This window comes from Lissotriton vulgaris, chromosome 8 (genome assembly GCF_964263255.1).
Source record: "Lissotriton vulgaris chromosome 8, aLisVul1.2, whole genome shotgun sequence".
Classification (NCBI taxonomy): domain Eukaryota; kingdom Metazoa; phylum Chordata; class Amphibia; order Caudata; family Salamandridae; genus Lissotriton; species Lissotriton vulgaris.
This window is the reverse complement of record NC_141696.1, coordinates 129,181,661-129,203,767: the sequence shown is the minus strand read 5'-3', so window position 1 is coordinate 129,203,767 and position 22,107 is coordinate 129,181,661. Positions and strand designations below refer to the sequence as shown.

General features: G+C 45.6%; 1 protein-coding gene across 1 annotated transcript in view; it reads right to left on the bottom strand.

Annotated features, from left to right (window-relative positions):
* The window catches only part of NEU3 (neuraminidase 3), a 39,394-nt gene extending 23,931 nt beyond the window's left edge, over positions 1-15,463 (bottom strand). Inside the window, exon 1 of the mRNA XM_086933815.1 lies at positions 15,373-15,463. The gene's annotated coding sequence lies outside the window, so the exon portion shown is untranslated. The remainder of the gene's footprint in view (positions 1-15,372) is intronic.
* Positions 15,464-22,107: the final 6,644 nt, after the last annotated feature.

Genomic DNA, 22,107 nt, shown 5'->3' with positions numbered 1-22,107 from the left:
AGCTAGTTGTTATTGGGCAGGATTCCACACTAGCAAATTTGCTTTTTCACCCCAGATTTTTTTTATTTATTTTCTATACCCTATTTTCTTTGGCTTTATGACTCTGCACCCTTTACCACTGCTAAAAACCAGGAATGTGAGGGCGTGGCTACCCGGCTGAGCAAAATGGCCGCAGGTTGAGGTATCTCCGCGACTCCCTCCTGATACTGCCGATCCGACTCATAAATCTGTGCCTCTGAGGTCAGAATCGCGAACCGGAGGTGTAGTGAAGCACATCGACCCCGGTCCTGTGTACAGCAGACCTCCCGGACCGAAGTTACGAGCACAGACGCTTGAGGCCTCCTCTGACGTGAGAGCAGGGGCCTTGCGTGACAACCATGCCAGGAAAGAGATCGTGCCGGCCGGCGTGACTCCCTCCCCCATCCAGGGGCTCTGAATGCTCTGCATCTAATCTCGCTGAGTTGGAATGAGCCGAGATACACAGCGGCCCTGCAGTTCCTGGCCTCTTCTTGCCTTTCTGATATTCGGCTCCAAACATTGAGGATCCACACGGCCCCAAGCACTACCTATGCAGTGAGGAACCCGGCGGTGAGTGGACCGAGGACTGCGGAGGCCTGCGGAGGGGCCGTGAGCTGCAGACTTGTGAGGAGACGTGCGAGGGGTGTTGCGCCCGGATTATTGCCAGATCTGTGGCGGCCCCCCTCCTTACGGACCTAATTAAATTGCTCCCACGTGCCCCCGCTGGTGGCTGCTGCGGTGCTGACATCCAGCCCACCAAGGGGCCCGCTGGTGCCCATCGCTTATCGGGTTGGCCCCCTCTGCACCCAAATTAATGTGAGGTACCGCTGGACCTGGCGCTATCAGAGAGCTTCTATACCTTGTAAGTGGCCATTGCTCAGCCTTTCATGACCACTCTGTGAGGACCCAGTCGGAGCTGAGGAGTTCCCTCAACCGCCTTCACAGCAGAAGATCGTGGGCCGGAGGGGTGCGCTCCTTCTTTCCCCCTACCCCACCAGTGGAGCGCTAAGTGAGGCTGACCAGGGACAAGCGGTGGCAATACCAACTACGGAGCTTGGACCGAGTGATCTTGCAGTTCTCACCATGTCTGGTGCAAAGAGCGCAAAAACAACTCAACAGAGCAGGCCGGACTGCTATACTTGACCGAAAGCGGACTTACCCGATCGCAAGCTGGCAGGGGACAAGCAACAGGGAGGTGCTGAACACGACTCTCCAGACCTTACACTGAAAGACGTAATGGAGGCCATAACCGGGGTACGCACCTCCATGGAGCAGCGAATGGGCACCCTTTCCTCAGAAATTATGCTTATCCGAGCTGACCTTTCCAAACACACAGAAAAAGTTAAACAACTGGAAATTACTACGACCAGCCTCGCGTTACAAAACAAAGGGTGCATGAGGCGCAATAACATACGCATCCTAGGTGTGCCGGAAAAATCAGAAGGGCCTGCCACGGATCTTTTCGTAGAAACCCTAATCACGTTACCCCTGCAACCGAAGGGCCTATCCAACCTATTTGTGATTGAAAGAGCTCACAGGGTGCCCAGGGGTCGCCCGAGGCCAGGAGCCTGCCCCCTGCCCGATACTGGTCAGAGTGCTGAATTACATTCGATCCTGCAAGCTGCCAGAGTTGCCCCGCCAATTAAGTTGGATAATGCTGAAATCACTTTCTTTCCAGACTTTACACAAGCTGTGCAAAAACAACGGCGTTCCTTTCTAGACGTCAAAAAAAGACTACGTGACAAGAGTCTGAAGTTCAGTTGGCAAGAAACAACCTAGGCAATCATAACTAGAGTTTAATAATAAACACGGAAATATTTTAAGGAAAGAGAGCTACCAGTAAAATCAGATTCTGATATTTATTAACACGTATATTAAAAAGGACATAAATTTCATATACATAAAAAAAATCATAACCAAAGCAATTAATCACTGTACATAAAACAATTTTTTTTTAAAAACAATACAATACACAATTATTAACTAATCATGAAAATAATTCATAAATAGGAAGTGGCACAATAATTCTCGACGCGCGTTTCGGCGACCAGCGCCTTCTTCTGGAGGAGCCACGTATTTTATATAAAAATGATATGTTTAAGATAGGAGCATGAATGGCTCCAATTCTTTCTTAATTTTCTTCTAATTAACAGTAAACATCCAAATGATGAACAGCTTATCAGGTCTCAAAACATAGCGTAGAGTCCGATTTGTACACCGGGTTATATATAGAGATCTGTGATTTTTGATTTAAAAAGGCCGGGTCTGATATGACAGATGAGATGGGCTTAAACTTCTCGCCGTCTGTATTACCGAAGGACTGTTATTTCACTGGATGAAAGACTAACAAATCCCTGCATGGGTATAAATGTACCCTCTGGTCTAGGAAGATTCCTCCTGATGTGGGGAAAATTTCTTCTTTTTTAGGTACCTCCCAGCATTGTGTTAAAGAACTCTGACGGTCCGACGGCGAGAAGCGAAGATCTGACGGCTGCAATCGATTGACCATGCTCGGTAGACCAGCAACCCTGGCAGCCTCTGGAGCCTTCATTGGCACATTAAACCCCTAATCAAAGACGTACACTGAACCTCCTGAAGTACAGAAGAATTGCATACTGTTGGAAAAAGCAGGGACAGTTTTGCTGTAATACAAGTAACTATCTTTTGGCAGAAAGGATCAGTGAATACGTGTGTAAAAAAAGAGCGAGGTGGGTGCTGAAGTCCTGGGAAATCAGCATATGGAACCAGGCTGCAGAGATATATTATTGCAATCATACCACATGAGACGGAAACAACTACATTTAATAGCACTCGCTGCAAATCTTTCACTTTTACAGCTGATGTGTGAGGTGCAGCACGAACCAAGGCCTGTGTGAGCCGCCTTAAAAGACTGAGAACCCAGTAAAACAGCCCTGTATTTACCATGCGCGGGTTTTGTTTTTGTTCAATCATGCTATTCTTATTGGTTGGCAATGAAAACATATTTTATCACCCTTGCACTTTGAGCACATGTAATAAAAGGGAGAAGTGCTTCGACATTTAAAAGTATTGGGAGTGGCGGCACAATCAAACCTGAATGATCTATTTCGGTCAGGAAAACTCCAATAAATACCTACATTCATTTTTGAACAATAAATATGGATAATATTAGCTGGTATTCCCATGCTTACCTTTACGGCTAAGGCTGCCGACTTTGTCACTGGGAACCGAGTTTGAGTCCCAGAATCAGCTCACCAACCTGTTATTGTGGGCACATCACTTCATCTCCCCATGCCTAAAAAATCTAGCACACTACTCTGCAATATTAAACGGACCTCCGGTCAACCACGTCCAGTCACCAGGGATAAATTCTGGTGGAACAGAAAAAGGATGCAGCTGACCAATCTACTGCCAGATTCCAAGCCTCCAACTTTTATAATCCACTGAATGATCGAAGCTATATAAAAACACCTGTCATACAAAAACAAAATGGCTGGCGCTGCTTTGGAAAGCATAATGGGAATACATTTAATTTAAAGAAGTGCCAGCCATCTTATATCTTGAGGGAAGAGGATGTGGTGTAAGGGCTAAAGCGGCTGACCTCGAAGCTGGGGAACATGGTTCGAGTCTCGGCAATCTACGCCATGGTCTGATTCACATAGTCATTAATAGACTAAATAAACCCCCTGCCCCTGATGGACACCTTATAAGCAAGATGGCCAGGGCTGCATGAGGAAGGGGGAGAGAGATGAAGCAGTGACGGGGCGGGTTGGGGAGCAAGATGAACCTCGGCGAGCTAAAGCTAAGGGTTTTAAAAGTGTCAATACGGAATGCTGCTATCAGGATAGCCGGCAGAAAGAGGGGGCAGGAGCAAAAATCCAATAAAATATGGGTGCCGGAGCTAACTCGCACCCACAGTGTACCAGGAGCAGGAAATAAGTTAATAAATGAGTCCCCAAGATGACAGATAAATAGCCAAAGGGTAAAGATACAGTACTTGGTCCCTGCTCCGTGGATTGAAAGAAAGACAAAACGGGGGGACAAAGAGGCAGGACTGACCATTAGCAAGCAAGGATTTTTAAAGGACACTAAAACAAACAAATGAGAAACAGTGTGGGGCTGGGCCATAAGCCCACAAAGAGAATAAAACAGGTTTTGAAAGCTCAACCTAAAAAAGGACACCCATCCCTAGGCAGGTGTGTCTAGCCCAATAACAAGGCTATATGTTAGTGCAATGATGAAACTCCATACATAACTAATAACAATTGAGTCTGTCAATGGCTAAAAAATATGGGGCAATCATCAACAGAGTTAGACTTAAAAGAGAGGGCAAAGTGTTCACCTATTTCCCTGCACGGATTGCATTATCTCTGTGACACAGATAGCTATGCCATAAGCCATAACAAAACAAATAAATATAACCTCAATACTTGCTGTAGAAAATCCACAGCAATAAAACAAGCAATTAGACTGGAGCAAATGGCTCGTCGTCTAATACCTGGAGTCTTTTCACACATGTCTATCAGCAGATAGGTTTACAGTGCCAGTAGAGGCTGGGGGCACAGATCACTTTTACAAGATGCACCCCAAACAAAAGAGATTTAAAGTAAGTGAGAGCACTTTGGTACCGGCTGCAGTGGTAAGGAGGTGCAACAAGTACCACTAATTCAGTCACAAGTGGCCAGTCAGCTGAAGGTGTCTGCCTCAAGAGTCAGCCTGATAATGACTCTCCTATATACTAGAATACAATTCTTTTTTAATTTGATCCTACAAATCTCTGTTTCCAACAACTCCAAATTGTTCCAATGTTTTGATTCATTATTTTCAGAAGATACCACCATGGTAATCCTTTATTTGAAAAACAATTGATTGAAAAAATATGTAATTGTTTGTAACAAAACATGTTTCATAGATGTTGGCTACTTTCTTATTTTTCGTTTTTCTCAGAATACATTATTAACTACAGCATAATGTGATGATTCTCCTCTAAAGTACAGCCCTTTTAAAACAGTGTGCATATACTTTTATTCTTCACACCTCCACAATATTTTTCCTATGGACATTCTTTTGAGCCTTGTTCTGTATAACTAACTTCTGGTATACTTATCTTCGTTTGAACCACTTGCTGCAAGGATATCTTTACAGCTGTGTCATAGCAGGATTAGTACACATGAAACGATACATCTTGTTTTAAAGAGTCTGCATTTTAGAGCAAAATCATCTTGAGGTGCCGTTTTTAAAAACATATCCTAAGGGAGGCGAAAAAGTAAAGTAGATTAAACATTTTTTAGCACAGTTGATACATGATACTATACCTGACAAAAGTAAAAGAATAAGACACGAGACATCGAGAGTGGATGCATTAGTAAGGAAATAGATTCAGAAAGAAGGATGGAAGATGGCCCTATAAAGATATCTCTTGCTAGATAATGGATGAACATTATGTTTGTCAATACAAAGACAGCTTATTAAGGTCTAATAGGTGTATTAAGTGAGGAATTGGCAAAAAGAATATAAAAGGTGTTAAACTGATGATATATGTTTTGGATTCAAATGTAATGAAAAATATTAAATGTTTTTTCAATCAATTGTAGTTCTGAATTTATAATTGCCATGGTGGTATGGTATGAAAATACCTAACTAAAAAACAGTTTCAACTGGAAGTTGATGAAAAGAGAGAATGACAGGACCACGTTAAAAATGAGTAGAAGAAGCATCGGTAGAAATGAGTGCCAAGGAGTGAGCCTAGATTTCTTCTTTAAAGAACAACCTTGAAAAACGTGGATGTTTCCCTCGGAGTAAGGTTTTTAATGCACTTGCAGAGGCCCTGTGGTTGAATAACAGTTCATTTATGTTCATCCTGTTGAAATTCACGAGTTACACCGTTAACCTCATCCTGCTTCGTTTTGAGAAGTGCCAGCGCCTCCCCACGAGTCACGTGATCCCCTTTGCAGGCGCTTCTTTGAACTTCACGTGTCTTTGCATAAGTTGGCACCAGTCTGCGGTATGAAGTGCTTCCGGTTAGTAACAGATGGGCTGCGGTTCACAGCTTAGCGGTGAAATCGTTGTGCTATTTCCAATTCCTTTACAGAAGTCTGTCTTGCTGTGTGTCACATCCTCTTTCATTAGCATCACAGCACATAACTAACTTGATTAGATTTGGCAAAAGGTTATTCAGTTTGAGCAATGCTTTCTTAACTCCTTAAGTAGTTTGTTGAGCTGGCTGGTGCCTCAAACCAAACCGCCTTACTTTATTTACTTCTGATACAAACTGTGTATCCCCTGAATATTTGAATGCATCAGGGAGGGTCCCAAGCTTTCCTAAAAAACTGAGTAATTGAACTTGGGGACATTCAAGCCCCTAAACCTGTTACCCCTTCCATCTGGGATCAGACCCAGTTTGCTGCCAGTATTGCCCCGGTTACTTACCGGTAATCTTCATTACTCCGAGTCCTTGTCTTCCTCGCCACAGTATTAGCACATGAGCCTCCAGCTCCCACAGAAACTCCAAGCACGACTTTTCTTGCTCTAGTCTCCCTCTCCCTCCTCCAAGATGGCCCCCAGTGGCTACAGCCAATCCCATAAAGGGACACAGAACCAGCAAAACGACCTGAAAAACCAAGCCGCAGACATGAAGCCACCACCAGGGCCGGGAGGGAAGGGAAACTATACTGTGGCGAGGAAGACAAGGACTCGGAGTAATGAAGATTACCGGTAAGTAACCGGGGCATTACCTCCTCGTCCGTCTTCCTCGCCACAGTATTAACACATGAGCCGATACCCAAGCAAATCAGCTTCATGGAAGTAAAAAACAGCCCACAACATCAAAGCAGTGGAACACAGTTTAATAACAAAATGCAGATTAACCAAAGAAACCATCAAGGAATACCAGCAGTGAGCACAGAAGATGCAAATGAAACAGAACCTCCACCCCCAACCTGAAGGCGGTAATGGGACATGAAGGTATGAGGGGACGACCAAGTGGCAGCCCTGCAAACATCCTCCATGGAGACCCCCTTAAACGCAGCCCAAGACACAGCCACCGACCGGGTGGAACGGCCTTGAACAGGGAGAGAAGGAACCTCGGAAACCGAATCATGTACTAACAAAATAGTCTCCTTAATCCAACGACTGACCGTTGAAAGGGAAGGTTTCAAGCCCTGACGGGACAAACCAAAATTGACAAATAAATTGTCCACCTTGCAGAAAGGAGACGTGCTGGCCAAATACACGAATAAGGCAATACGAACATCCAAAAGGTGCAAAAGGCAATCCTCAGCCGAGGAAGGATCAGGGCACAGAACAGGAAGCACCACCTCAGCAGAACGGTGAAAATAGGAATCAACCTTAGGCACAAACGTAGGATGAGGACGCAAAACCACCCGATCCAACAAAAATAACCAAAAACGGAGCAGACCGGAGGAAAGCCCCCAATTCCCCAATACGCCTGGCCGAAGCAATAGCCACAAGAAACACGACCTTGAGCGTCAAAAACTTCAAGTCAACCGACTCCAAAGGCTCGAAAGGAGCCAATTGCAAGGAACGCAACACCAAAGGAAGGTCCCAAGGAGGAGGAAAAAGGATAGGACGGGGACGCAGGAAAGACAGCGACTTAAAAAGCCGAGCCACCAAAGGAGCCACCGAAAGCAAAGGAAGGACATGAAATGCCCTAATGGCGGCCCACTGCGCCCGAAGAGTAGAGATGGCCAACCCTAACTCAAACCCTTCATTCAAAAAATCAAGAATGCGAGCAGGGTCCAAAGAAGCCACCGACAGCCCGCGACCAACACACCAGGAAGCAAAATTATCCCAATGCTTAGCATAGGATTTTAGCGTAGAAGGCCTCCTGGACTGCTGGAGAACACCAGCAACAGCCAATGAACAACCCCCATGGATCAGCGAATCCCTATCAAGAGCCAGGCCCGTAGACCCATGGAACGGAACACAGGCAGAGGAAGTGGAGGGCCCAACAGAGGGTAAGGCACGAACGGCAAGGCCCACCCCGGTGGTATGCCAATTCCAACAAGAGGGGATACCAAGGGCGACGACACCAACCCGGAACAACCAGAAGGACATAGGACCCCTACCTCTTGATTTTCTGCAACACAGCCGAAATCAGGGGAACAGGAAGAAATGCATACAACAGGCCCCTCGGCCAAAGGAACGACAGAGTATCTACCCTCCAAGCATCCCGGCAAGGCATAATCGTGCAGAAGCAGCGGATCTTGGCATTGGACGGGGAAGCAAAGAGGTCGACTATCGGAGACCCAAACAACCTCCTCAACTTCCCGAACATCAAGGGCGTCAGGGACAAAGACCCCATGGATGGAAACACACGGCTCAGACAGTCCGCCACAGCGTTCTCCCGACCGGGTTGGTAAATCGCAGATAGGGATGCCAGGTGCAACTCCACCCACAAACAAATCTGACGACCGAGGCAACTGAGGGAAAGAACCTGGCAACCCCCCTGATGGTTGACATAAGACATCACAACCTGATTGTCCGTCCGGACCTGCACATGGTGACCCCGAAGAAGGTCTGAGAAAGCCAACAGACCCAATAGAGCAGCCTTCAGCTCCCTGTAGTTGGAAGAACATGACATCACAGACTGAGACCAAACCCCTTGGGTAGTGGAATGCCCTAGAGTAGCACCCCAACCCAGTAGGGTGCCATCTGTAGTGAGAACTCAAGTAGGCACAATCAGAAATGGGCGACCCCGAGACAGATGAACCTCGTACAACCACCAATCCAAGACCACCCGAACCTCGGAGGACACAGGGATCAAAACATCCATATCTAGGGAACAGGGGTCCCAATGCAACAAAATGTGAGACACCACTGGATACAAGTGAAGGCGAGCCCACGGCACTGTCAACAAAGACGCCGACATCAGACCCTGAACCCTCAACCACAGGTTCACAGGATGAGAAGGCCCCAATAACAGGGAACAGCAGACACCAGGGACAGAATCTGAGCAGGGGGCAGGAACACCATCCCCAACTGAGTCTTGAACAGAGCCCCAATGTAAGTCAATTCCTGCGCCGGAACCAGGGAGGACTTCAGAACATTCACCAGGAATCCGTGATGCTCCAGGACATGGCACACCCTCCGGACAAGCAACTCCGCCTTAGAAAGGGAAGAAGCAGAAATCAGAATATCGTCCAGATAAGGAAAAACACTAATGCCTTCCCCTTGCAAATGTCCAATTAGAGGAGCCAGAATCTTAGTAAAAACCCTGGGCGAAGAGCAGAGTCCAAAAGGCAATACCTGGAACTGAAAGTGACGACCCATGACGCAGAATCGCTGAAACTTCTGAGAGTCTGGGTGAACAGGCACATGCAGATAAGCATCCTTCAAGTCTATTGAGGCTAGAAAATCCCCCTGAGACACCAGAGGAAGAATCACCTGTAGCGAAACCATTTCGAATTTCAGATGAGGAATGAAAGTATTTACCCACTTCAAATCCATCACTGGTCTGAGATCCCCTGTGCGTTTGGACACCATGAAGAGGATGGAATAAACACCCAACCCCAAATGATCCTCCGGCACGGGAATCACTGCCTTCTTTACCAGAAAAGAGTTGATGCCTTCCAAAAGCGCCACCCGCTTCAGAGCGTCTCTGGGACAAGGAGTGGATCTGAAACAGTCTGGGGGAGTCTGGGTAGACCCAAGAAGCAAACCGTCGGAAACCACCTGAAGCACCCACTGATCTGACACAGTCTTGCGCCAAGAGTCCATGAAGCAAGTGAGGCGACCCCCAACCGTACCCACTCCAGGAGCGACCCAGTCATGATTTTGAAGCTGAAGCGGAGGAGGCAGAAGCACCGGAGAACCGGGATTTGTCAAAGGAAGGAGCACCCCGGCCACGCCACGCCCCCTCCCACGAAAGGGCTGACCAGCACGGCCCCTCCGAGAATGACCAAAAGCCCTCTGGGAACCAAAGGCACGGAAGCGACCTGTACGCTCAGGAGCAAGCAGCTTACGGTCCTCCGCCGTCTTCTTCACCATCTCATCCAATGGGGAACCAAACAGCTTAACACGAGAAAAAGGGATTTTCATCAGAAGACCCTTTTGCGCAAAATCAGCCTTCCAGGATCGGAGCCACAACTACAGTCTAGCAGCGACAGAAGACCCAGCCGCAGAAGCTGCTGCCCCCAACGAATCAAAATAAACATCAGAAAGCAGTCGAACCTGCTGCTCCATCATCGCCAGAGTAGAAGAGACATCCTTCCCCTGGTCAATCAATTCAGCCAAATACTGAAAATCTTTAAGCAAATATTGGATTGCGTGAGATGAATATTCCGCAGCTCGGATGGGAAAAATTAGCAGCCGCCAAAGTGCGCTTTTCAGCACCCTCCACCTTACGATCTACAGGGTCAGCAGGAGAGGAATCCTCAGAAACAACAGCCCACTGAGAGGACATACTGGCCATCAAGGAATCAACCTTAACAGATGAAGGGAACTTCACAGCAAAATCTTGCAGAGGATAGCGTTTATTCAACTACGCGGAAAAGATCCCTTGTCCACATCCTTCCACTCCGCCTCCAAAACTCGCAACACAGAAGAATGCAGAGGCAAAGATTCAGGCTCAGGTCGCTGATACTGAGAAAATAAATCATCCTCCAGAGGCACAACAGAGTCGGGGAAAACCAAGTTTTTGCGAATGTGACTCAGCACCTCCTTAAGGTCGGCACCCTGTACAAAACGACCTCCGATGTCAACATCCTCCTCAGTTTTAGAGTCAACAGTAGGAGCGTCATCATGCCTCGCTCTTTTATCAGGAGGAACCGGCACCTTATCCTGCAAAGCAGCAGCCATAGCAGAATTAATCATTCCCTGTAACAATTCCATAGAAGGAATTGCCACCCCAGAACCAGAAGCCTCCAGTGAATCAGGATCAGCCAAACCGGATGAACCACCTTCCATGATAGCCACACACCAGTGAGAAAAACACAGGCAATCCCCAGAAACACCTGACCGGTAAAAGAGGCCGGAGGTTGCTAAGCAACCCTGTAAACCTCCCACAGCACGCCCACCAACGAAAGCCCTGGCCCCTATCACCATAACTAACCTCAGCGCGATACAAACGCGCCACCCGCAGCCCCAGTGTCGAAGTGCCCACAAGGTAAGCACGTATGTAACCGGCCAAAGAAACCAACCGACCGTGCAATGTCCGCTAAGCAGGACGCGCGGCCGGCAAGGGGGGCACACCCAGGCACCTCCCACTCAGCAGGAACCTCTGGCGCGGCCCCCACCACAAGCGAGTCCCATGCGAACCCGCCGATGCAACGCTCCACCAAGTCCACTAGAGCAGGACCTGGAGCGCGCACGGCAACAGAAGGGGGAAAACAAACATTGAATACACCAAATTAAAAGCGAAGCAACACACCACTAACTTCCCCCCTTCCATATACCAAAAAGGACATAAGGGGCTGCCCCAGCCCCCACTCACCTGTACACCAGGCAGACAGCACTCGGAGAAGTGCAGAAACCAAAAAACAGGTCGTTTTGCTGGTTCTGTGTCCCTTTATGGGATTGGCTGTAGCCACTGGGGGCCATCTTGGAGGAGGGAGAGGGAGACTAGAGCGAGAAAAGTTGTGCTTGGAGTTTCTGTGGGAGCCGGAGGCTCATGTGTTAATACTGTGGTGAGGAAGACAGACGAGGAGGTAATGCAGCTATCATTGTTGTTCATTTAAACCAATAGGGAAACCCTTTTGCTCTATTACTTCCGACTGCCCTCCCCCCTCCTCTGGGAAGGATAGAAGAGAGCTGTGCTGTGCGCCTCGGTACACAGAGCATCCCTGGATCAGAGTCTCATGGTTTCCTCTTGTGCTCAGTTTTCATTGTATACAAATTCTGGGAATACCTAACTACTGGTTTAAAGTGCTGTTACTTAATTTAAACACACCCTATAAGACCCAATGATTTAATCCTCCTGGATCTGATTATCCATTTAATTGTGCTTTTTGAATTTCAAAACGCTGTTATATTATTTCAAAAACGTCTGGTTATCAGGAAAACACTTATTTATTTGAGCTCATTTGAGCATTATTAAACAAATTATATACAACATATACACATATAATGATGAACATGTAGCTAAACATTGTGAAACCTTTATAACATACACGCATGCACCTATCTCTTCATTCACTAGTTTTCACTAATGCTTTAGAGCATAAAATTTTTACAAGAAAATTAAGACAGATGTCATCATATTTAGATTTCACATATTCAACTGATTATGTTTTCAAACAAACAAGCCGACGCGTTTCAAGTCCTTATGTAACTCGTGGGACTCTCATCAGGGCTTCAGGGTTTGTTAATCCTCTATTTTCTATTGACTTTAATATGTGAATACAATATTCTTTTAGCAGCGTATCGCCTTCGCTTTTCAGTGTTCTAGAAGGAAATGCCCATGTAGCTCTGTTCGGATATGCTTTTTATGTAGACGTGTTAATGTTTCTGCCTCATTTTACTTTGTGGCTGTTGCACCGAGAGAAATTGAGGAAAAGGGGGAGGGGTTTTCATTGTAAGCAGTTTGGAGGAGAAGCATACATTGGTTCTGTCAAACAGCCGAGGTTGAATGGGACCCCCGGCCTAATCCCACATTTAACCCCTTCAGTGCTGCCGTCGGCCAACGGGGGCACTACCTCCCGAGTGCTACCGTCGGCCAACGGCCAACGCAGCCCCGGTTAAGAAGAAGATGGGACAAAGGGCCCTCTCCAGTTATACACTCAGGACTGAGAATTCCTTTCCTCTTTACTACCACAAGGAACTGAATATGCATCTCATCCGAGGGTGGTCAACCTCACCCATATATTGTAGCCTCTATATTGGCCTATAGTTTTTGCATTGCAAGCTAATGTTACCTACTTAATTACTATTCATAATTCCACTTCTATTATCCCTCCAGCATAAGTGAGAGTGTAGCTGAAAATAGTAAATATATACTTGCCTTACAATGTAGTCAAATGCAGGGACATCTTAAGGATTTTGGGGGCCCTGAGCCAAACGGATTTTGGGGGGTCCATGTTCAGAACAGCTTTGAATTTAAGAGATCTAATTTCAGCTTTCCCATGACATCTTAAGCCAGGTCACTGACAGCGCACGGGTACACTCGTCCAAATTTTTAAATGTGTATTACATGTAATATTCAGGGATATTGACATACATTTTCAATATTTAACGCAGCAGCAGTTCACTTATATTAGTGCAAATTATCTCAGTAAAACCCTCCAATTTTTCATATGTGAGGGCCTGTTTTGATCTAAAAGAAACTTTTTGGGGATGTTGAATGAGACATAAACACAGCATTTCTCTTCAAAATGTCTGTAATAGACACTTTACCCACATTCAAAATAAATTAATTAAATTAAAGGAAAATGGTATTTGAAACAATGTGTTTAATTACTCAAGATCATCGGGGTAAGACTCTGCAGAACAACATAGCTGACTGTATAAGGGCCCCTGAAAGGCTGGGCCCTGGGCCGGAGCGCACTTTGCCCATGTCTTAAAACGTCTCGCAGGTCAATTTGCGCGTGTGACGTTATTGTAGCTCACTCACAGTGGAGTTAGCCAGTGGCTGAGGTGGGCTGACCTATTACCCCATGACGAATGATGTAGCGGGTGAAAGACACAACAATGTGAATGACACAACACACCAATGAATGAAGAGGTCCAGCCACATGCCCCGGTATCATATATGTCCTTTTAGTAAAATCAAAAGATCTTGGCTAACGCCAGGCCTGAAACTATTTAAAGTGGCCATCTGGGAGACCGGGTCCCTTATCTTAAAGGACTAACTAAAGATCGTGAACTTGAAAACATAGCTAATCTAAGCGCTTGTAATTACTCAGGGTGTTTTCCTCTACAGCAGGCCTCAATATAGATATGCAAACTTTACACTGATTAAAGAGACTAAGCAGTCTCATCCAAGACCTGGGATTAATAGACTACACCCAGTTCATCCTTATGAGAGATAAGTTTCGGCCACACCTCCCGGATGCCGGTTGGCAGTGGTTTCCTTGGTAGAGTGCCATGCCGCAGCCTTCATACAGCTGCAGAAATGCACAGACGGGTTTGCCTTTGACGCGCCTGCAGTGCACCCGCTGCCATTACAGAGCAGGAGGAAAGAGCAAGCACAACGCTTGAGAAGTGGCGGTCTATGGGCAAAGGAACCATCTCCACAGTTGCCCAGAGTAAAGGAAAGAGAGAAAATGGGAGGATGAATTAATGGGCTAAAAATATTTTTTAAAGTTGAAAGTTTTAATAAGGTTAACTAATTTAAAAAAAAAATCAAGGGGCATATTATCAAGGGGGTTTATCTCCGCTTTTTTGGCTTTAAAAGCTAAGAAAGCGGAGATAAAATTATCTCCCTATTACCTAGCTGTCGCTAACACCAGTTAGCAACAGCTAGTAGGAGATAGCAACCAACTTGGGCCCCACTTTGCATGTCAGTGATATTTATCACTAATGACATGCAAAGTGGGCGTGCCAAGATGTTAGCGACTGTTTCTCCTATTACCAACTTTTGGAGATATTCGCGCTAAGCGCGAATATCTCCAAAAGCTAACACCTGCCCTGAGCAGTTCTTAGTTATGTTATGGCTAAGAGCATGAATATCGCTGACTTTTCAGCGATATTCATGCATTGCGGACGTTTTTTATCGCATTTGCGATAAACCTTGGTAATACCAAGGTTTATCTGCGATAAAAATCGCCGCAGCTCAGCGGTAAATTTTTGTCTCTAACATTCTTTGTTTCCAAACAAGTTGATCCCCTAGAGGAAGCTAAGGTGAAGAGCAAACTTTGTGCAGCTGTGAAATCAACATAAAACAAAGAGGATCAAGCACTTTCCGGATATAATATCCTTAAGTGTAAAACATAGGCAAATAATTACAAAAAAACTAAACAAGGGAGACCAAGATTCGAGCCTCGGTGTCGACTCCACATCCTGTGATTCTGGGCAAATAACTTAATTCCCGTGCCTACCAAAAAAATAAATGGATGTGTCCTTGTGTAAAGTAACCGGTGCTCATGTAAAGCGCTCCAATACCTTCGGGTCTAGTTCGCGCTATATAAATCAGCAAAATTAAACCAGCACTGAACGCTAATACTTTTAAAAACACAACTGCATGCAAACTGCCTTTTTTTCTATAGCAATTCTCAGTAGATGTGCATAATAGAACAACGTGAGGAGGAAGAAACCATTTGTAAACGGTGAACTGGACATTCCAATACACAGTCTCATGCGTCAAAACCAGAGTGCTTTGAAACGGCGCATACAGCGCTACAGACCAGTGTATAAATAGCCAGACACATACATTGTGCACGTCATTTCCAGTCACGTCTCATGGCGCCGTGTCCCCCTCACCTGCCTGCAGCTGCTGGTCTGTCCGGCGGTGCTCTGTCCTCAGGGTCCCTCTGTCACTTGCTGTCAGTTCTTCCGCAGTCCCGTCTGCATTGCTTCGCTCAGTTGTCAGACCTGGAGGCGCGGCCGAATACAGCCAACGGCTGCATTCGAGACGGAGAGCCGAGCCCATCCCTTCCCGGAGCCTCTGTAAGACTCCTCCCGGTTTGATGCTGGATGCAACACTTCACTGGATCTTCTACTTTCTTGCTGGAACGTGCCTTCCAGGCAGTCAGGCAGATGCAAGCATCTTCACCCATCACTGGCTTAACTCCAGAAAGAGAAGTGCCACGGGCGCATCTCAGTGGCGCAAGGTGCTGAGGTTTCAGGTTAATATTTCACTCCTTCTGAAGCAGCCGCGGCGAATTTCACTTACTGGTGTTAGAGCGCCACCTACAGTTCTCGAGCGTCAGGTCTGAGAAGAGTGGTATTTCACAAACATATTCTTATCTATAATGATGTGTCATCTTAAATAAAATAATCTGTTGGAAAAGCAACTTTTTAACTTTTGCTGAAATTCTGGTGTATTTTCCGTGTATAATGCGTCACCGTGAGTAAAGCTGTAAATCAGTCACCCTACTTCTTTACTTCTAACATTACTTCTGAAATGTTGTTTGTGTAATTCCAGTTACAGGATCAGACAAGGTGTGGACACAAACACAGATAGTCTGAGGGTTTTACAGGATGGGCCGAAATGCTGAGACACAAACCACCGTCAGACACAACCCACCGTCAGTGGCGTAGCCAGGGTGTCCTGGGCCTCAGTGCAAGGACGGAAGTGGGCTCCGGGCTGCTGTTTGAACGGCGAAATAAAACAATAAGGGGGTCGGTGGGCCTCGGGGCACCGGTTCCACTGCACCTGTTGCACCAATGGAACGAAGCTACGACCCCCGACCACCATTAGAAACACGTTAGGAATACATGGTTGAAATATTAAACAAGAAATGAATGCATTACCGATGTATGTACCAGTCACTAAATGCTAATAAAATCGACATGGAGATGTAAGGATGTGTTCTGGTGTGATAGAAACGTACAATGAGGGGGGAGGGGGGTCTAAGAGTGCTGACACTAGGGTCACCCAGTTGTTGAATAGGGCCATGTTGTCTGTTATGAATAATTGATTATATGAGAATGCTTTTTTTCCATGACGACAGTGGTTATGATATACTGCATATAACATTTAATAAAAGATATTAAAAAAGAACCAGCTGGCAGGCCCGCTCATGGGCGATAGGACACAAGGCAGCTCTGTTCTACTGCTTCTTGCTCCTGTGTGCTCATCCTGCCCCACCTCCAGCTCCTGCCACCCCAGGGTCCCTTACTCCCTTCCTGGGGACAGGGGAAGTGCTAAATTGCGCTCAGGATATGACGTACAGACCAGGCTGATCTCGCTCCTACTCCCCCGCCCCAACATAAAAAAAGTACCTGAGTTAGTCCACGACGTACAATGTCCATGGCCTGCGGAAACTGACGTGCCATTGCAAGAAACTCTTCTTACTTTCGAATGCTGAAAGGCAACTCCCCTGAACCGTTGTCATCGGTCAGGAGACATGATTCTGATGCACGTGCAGACCTGGAACACGATGACGCAACGAGACGCGCCGGTGACGATGTTCACAACATGAACGACTCTTGAGTGGACACAGATTTACCTGGGCAATGTATGTTCTACTGGTCCTCTCATTAATTCTTTCTTTCATCTGACCTTGTCCTTACCATCTACTTCTCTTCGACCAGCCCTTTCTCCGCCATTTAATTAGTTTATTCCTCCGTCTAGAAAGGTGAAACTACCGAAAGACTCATTGTACGTCGCAGGCCGTGCTTTAAATGGGCCGGTACTGTTCGGTACTGAGTACCGGCACTATTTTATTTTGAGAGGGAGAGTACTGGCACTTCTATTTTTCCATTTCAAGCACTGGGTCCAGCCATCATGTGGCATTCACCAACAATCTTCTGCACATGGGCTTCTAATATCGGAAAACAGATTTTGAAGTAGGAAGCTCTTTGTCACTTCAGTGGCCCAGTGGCCTTCATGTGCCAGCTCCATGGCTTGGCTTTGTAGGGTATATGGGTCGAGTTCTTCTGGGGACGAGCCAAGGTGGCTGTTAACCAGTTCTCACTGTATTTGCCTGAAAGATTCGAGGTCTGTTAACTGACTGTGGTTGTGACTGTGGACTTGTCTCAGTACCATCCTTGGTTGATTCTCAATGACCTATGAAGCATCTTACAGTGTAGGATGTATGTATGTATGTATGTATGTATGTATATAGGCATTTATATAGCGCACTACTTACCCCGGAGGGTCCCAAGGCGCTTCGACCGCTGCGAAACCCTTCCTGGCTTCCCTGAGAGATGGTCCCTTAATGGGTATCTCCAGGGTGAGACCAGGCATCCCCGGCGGTCTGGTGGGGCCGTTAGTGAAGATGAGGCAAGCTAATGCCCAGAGTTGCCGAGTGTGATCGCTGATCAGAGTGGGCACCGAGGCGAGAGAATTATCGAGTCCGCTGACCCTGGTCCAGAAACCTGCCGCGCCGGGAATCGAACCCTGGTCCCGGGCCGTCCTCTGCTCTCGGGTCTGCCGCCTCTAACCAGTGAGCCACACTACTTCACAGGATCGTTCAGTGATGCTCGGATAACTGTTTCCTTGCAGATTATGTAAGACTTACATGCTAAAGGAAGCTATTTACCACCTAGCTCATCTGAATATACTGATTAACGTGTGGTCACTTTACACACTCATGCTGCAAAAGCATAGCATGAGAAAATGCATTCCTTTCTTCACACCAGTCAATGCTCGTTTTTTGCAAGTACCTGCTAAGCGAAAAATTATGGACGTATAACAGAACCACGCGTGCCTTTACCATGCATGCCTTTACTACGCATCCTTTACCACACAATGGGCCCGATTCACAGAACTAACTTAAGACAAAATCCTAAACTTACTACTTTTGGCATTCACAGAAGGCATTTAGTAGTCCTAAATTAGGATTTTGTCTTAAATTAGGATTTTATCCTGAATTAGGATTTTGTCTTAAATTAGGATTTTGTCCTAAATTAGGATTTTGTCTTAAATTAGGATTTTGTCTTAAATTAGGATGTTGTCTTAAATAAAGATTTTGTCCTAAATTAGAATTTTTGTCTTAAGTTAGGATTTTGTCTTAAATTAAACTTAAATTTAACTTAAGTTTGCCTTAAATTTAATTTAAGACATAATCCTAACTTAAGACAAAATCCTAATTTAAGACAGAATCCTAATTTAGGACAAAATCCTAATTTAAGACAAAGTCCTAATTTAAGACTACTAAATGTTTTCTGTGAATTCCAAAAGTAGTAAATTTAGGATTTTGTTGTAAATTAGTTCTGTGAATCAGCCCCAATGCCTTTACCACGCATTGGGTTTACCAGGCATTGCCATTACCATGCATATGCCTTTACAACACATTCCTTTACAACAAAAATCTAAGTATATAGGAGGCAAGTGAAACCCCTAACGACAGCACATATTGGTCGCCATCTTTTAAATGTTCACTCATAGTAATTCATGATTTTGAGATACAAAACATATCGTATCTGTAATAAAATTAATTTTGTACAATTAACATGAAGCTTAAATCAATCCTAATATTGCATGATTCTAAAGTATTAAACTAATCCTTTCCTGGTGAGTAAATAGCCGAATTCATAATAAACGCCACTATACAACAAAATGCAATTCCGTGACAAATTGCTATAGTGTAAAATACAAAATTATTCACATCAGGAACACATAGTATCAAACATCCCCACTTCGTGGTACTGGGAGATTTCAACCTACACGTTGATATAAACAGCTGCAACGCGCCGCCCATTTCTTAGAATCAATGGAAAACCTAAATCTGATACAAAAAGTTAAGGGCCCCACTCACACAGCAGGACACGCCCTTGACCTTATCTTTTCTAACCACGAAAAATTGAAAATCCTTCAAAGTCTGCCTCTGACTTGGTCAGACCATTTCCTAATCCCATTTGAGATTCCCTCAACTCAAATTGTCAAAAAAGAGTCTGCCATCAGAACACAAGGCTGGAAATGGTACAAGATAGCATGTTCTAATTTAGAACAACATTATCATAACAACTTAAACCAGTTTCCTGACGATCTAAATGAAGCGGTTCACACATTTAGCAATGATCTTACAACTGCCATTGAGAAATTAGCCCCGTTACAAGCCCTCACCTCCCGCAGACAAAAACCTTCAGCTCCCTGGTACACTCAGGAACTAAGGGCCAGATGTAGGTAAATTAGATTTACCGATTTTTAATTACCGAATTTTACCGATTCGGTAATTAAAAATCGGTAAATCTAAAGGGTGGATATGTAGGTATTTCCAGATGTGGAAATACCGAATCTGTAACAATCGGTATTTACTGATTCTGTAAATACAGAATCGGTATTTCCCATTGATTCCTATGGGCTTTGAAGTCCATAGGAATCAATGGGAAATACCCCACAAATAGGCATGTGCGCCATGTGGCACACAGACATGCCCTAAGGGCATGTCTGTCTGTCACATGGCTAGGTGTGCATGCACACATGTGCATGCACACCTGAATTCGGTATCCTATTGTGTGGTAAAATACCGATTTTGTAGGGCCTTTGGGACTCAGAAGAGTCCCACCTACATCTGAGATTTACCGAATCGGTAAAAATACTGATTCGGTATTTAACAGAATCGGTAAATTTACCGATTCTGTAAAATTGTGCCCCTACATGCCAATCCTTGAATACCGGTCGGTAACGGCCGAAAAATACCGATTTTCGGCTGTTACCGACCGACCTACATCGGGCCCTTAGAGAACATAGAAGTAAATGTAAAAAGATTGAAAGAAAGTGGCGGCATGCCTATGACCCAGAAGCCAAAGCGCTCTACAGACAAACCCTCAAAGAGTTTCGTAAACTTAAACGCAACTCTATGAGAACCTATTTCGCAGACTCTATTGCAAATGCAAAAAACTCTTCCAAAGACCTTTTTAATATTGTAAAGATTTTACCAAGCCCATTGCTATGTCCACCTCAGTCCCCCCTTCCCAAGCACTGAGTGAAAATCTATCAGACTTCTTCGGAAAAAAAAATTCCAACATTGCGGAAAATATTCTTCAGAACGCCACCATTACTACCAAGGAACCTGTCATCATCAGTAAGCATGCATTCACTGTTTTCAACCCTCTCACTAAGGAACATGCCCTGAACCTTCTTGTGAAATGTAAATCTGGCTCTCCTTTAGATCCAGCCCCGGCATCTATCATGAACGAAATTGCCCCTCTAATTATCGACCCCCTCCTTGAAATATGGAACTCTTCCCTGCGCTCAGGTATGGTTCCTTCCGCCTGGAAACACGCCATGCTTATCCTGATCCAAAAAAAAAACTGGCATTGACCCCGCCTGCCTAAGCAATTACAGGCCAATTTCACTCCTGCCCAAGCCCGCTAAGGTGCTTGAAAAAGCAGTCCAAGAGCAACTATCCCATTACCTTGAATCCAACTCCTTGTTTCATGATTGTCAATCTGGATTCAGACCAGTCTTTAGTACAGAGTCAGCTCTTCTTGAGGTTTCTGAGTCGATTCGAGAATGCACGGATAGGGGAGAGGAGGCCATGCTCGTTCTCCTCGACCTATCCGCAGCATTCGACACCATCTCCCACAACATTCTTCTGTCCCGTCTGCAAGAGGTCGGTATATGCGGAACTCCCCTCACCTGGATTAAATCTTTCCTCACTAACAGATTCCAACAGGTGATGCTGGGCTCTTTCTTTTCCACCAAGAAACCACTGATCTGGGGCGTTTCGCAAGGTTCTGCTCTCAGCCCGCTTTTATTCAATGTATATTTAAAACCTCTGGCAAAAGTGATCGAATCTTGGGGCTTCAAAGCAACCTTTTACGCCGACGACACCCAACTGGCGTTCTCCTTCAAAGACCACTCCGAAAAATCTTTTCATAACTTTCGCCAATGCTTGATGAATATTGCCTCCTGGATGTCGACTAACAACTTAAAGCTTAATACGGACAAGACTGAGGTCCTATTTTTTAATCAAAAATCCCCCATACCCTCCACCCTCTGGTGGCCGACTGAATTAGACCCTCTCTCTGACCCAGTTCAAACAGCCTTTAACCTTGGCTTCCAATTTGACACTGCCCTCTCCAGCAAGACGCAAATTAATAAAGTTACCTCAGCGTGCTTTGGTAAACTACACATGATAAAAAAAATCATCCCTTACCTACCAATAGACTCACGTAAAACAGTTGTCCACTCTCTCATCACAGCTCACTTGGACTACGCAAATAGTCTATACGTAGGTGCCCCGGCTTATCTCATAAACCAACTTCAGAGAGTCCAGAACGCAGCGGCCAGGCTGATATGCAACATCCCCTTTCGCCACTCTATCTCCCCCCATCTGATCAATCTTCACTGGCTCCCAGTAAGACGCCGCATCCAATTCAAAGCCTTAATTCTGGCCTTTAGAGCGATGAATGATCGAGGTCCTCTTTACCTGCGCCACAGAATTAAACACTCACAAGCCTCCCGTAACCTCAGATCCGACCATCTCCGCCTTATGATCTGCCCCCGCTTTCGCCTGGCCCGCACGGGTGGAAGAGGCTTTGCAGTGACCACCTCCAAACTGTGGAACCAACTTCCCATTGAATTAAGATTCTTGACGTCGG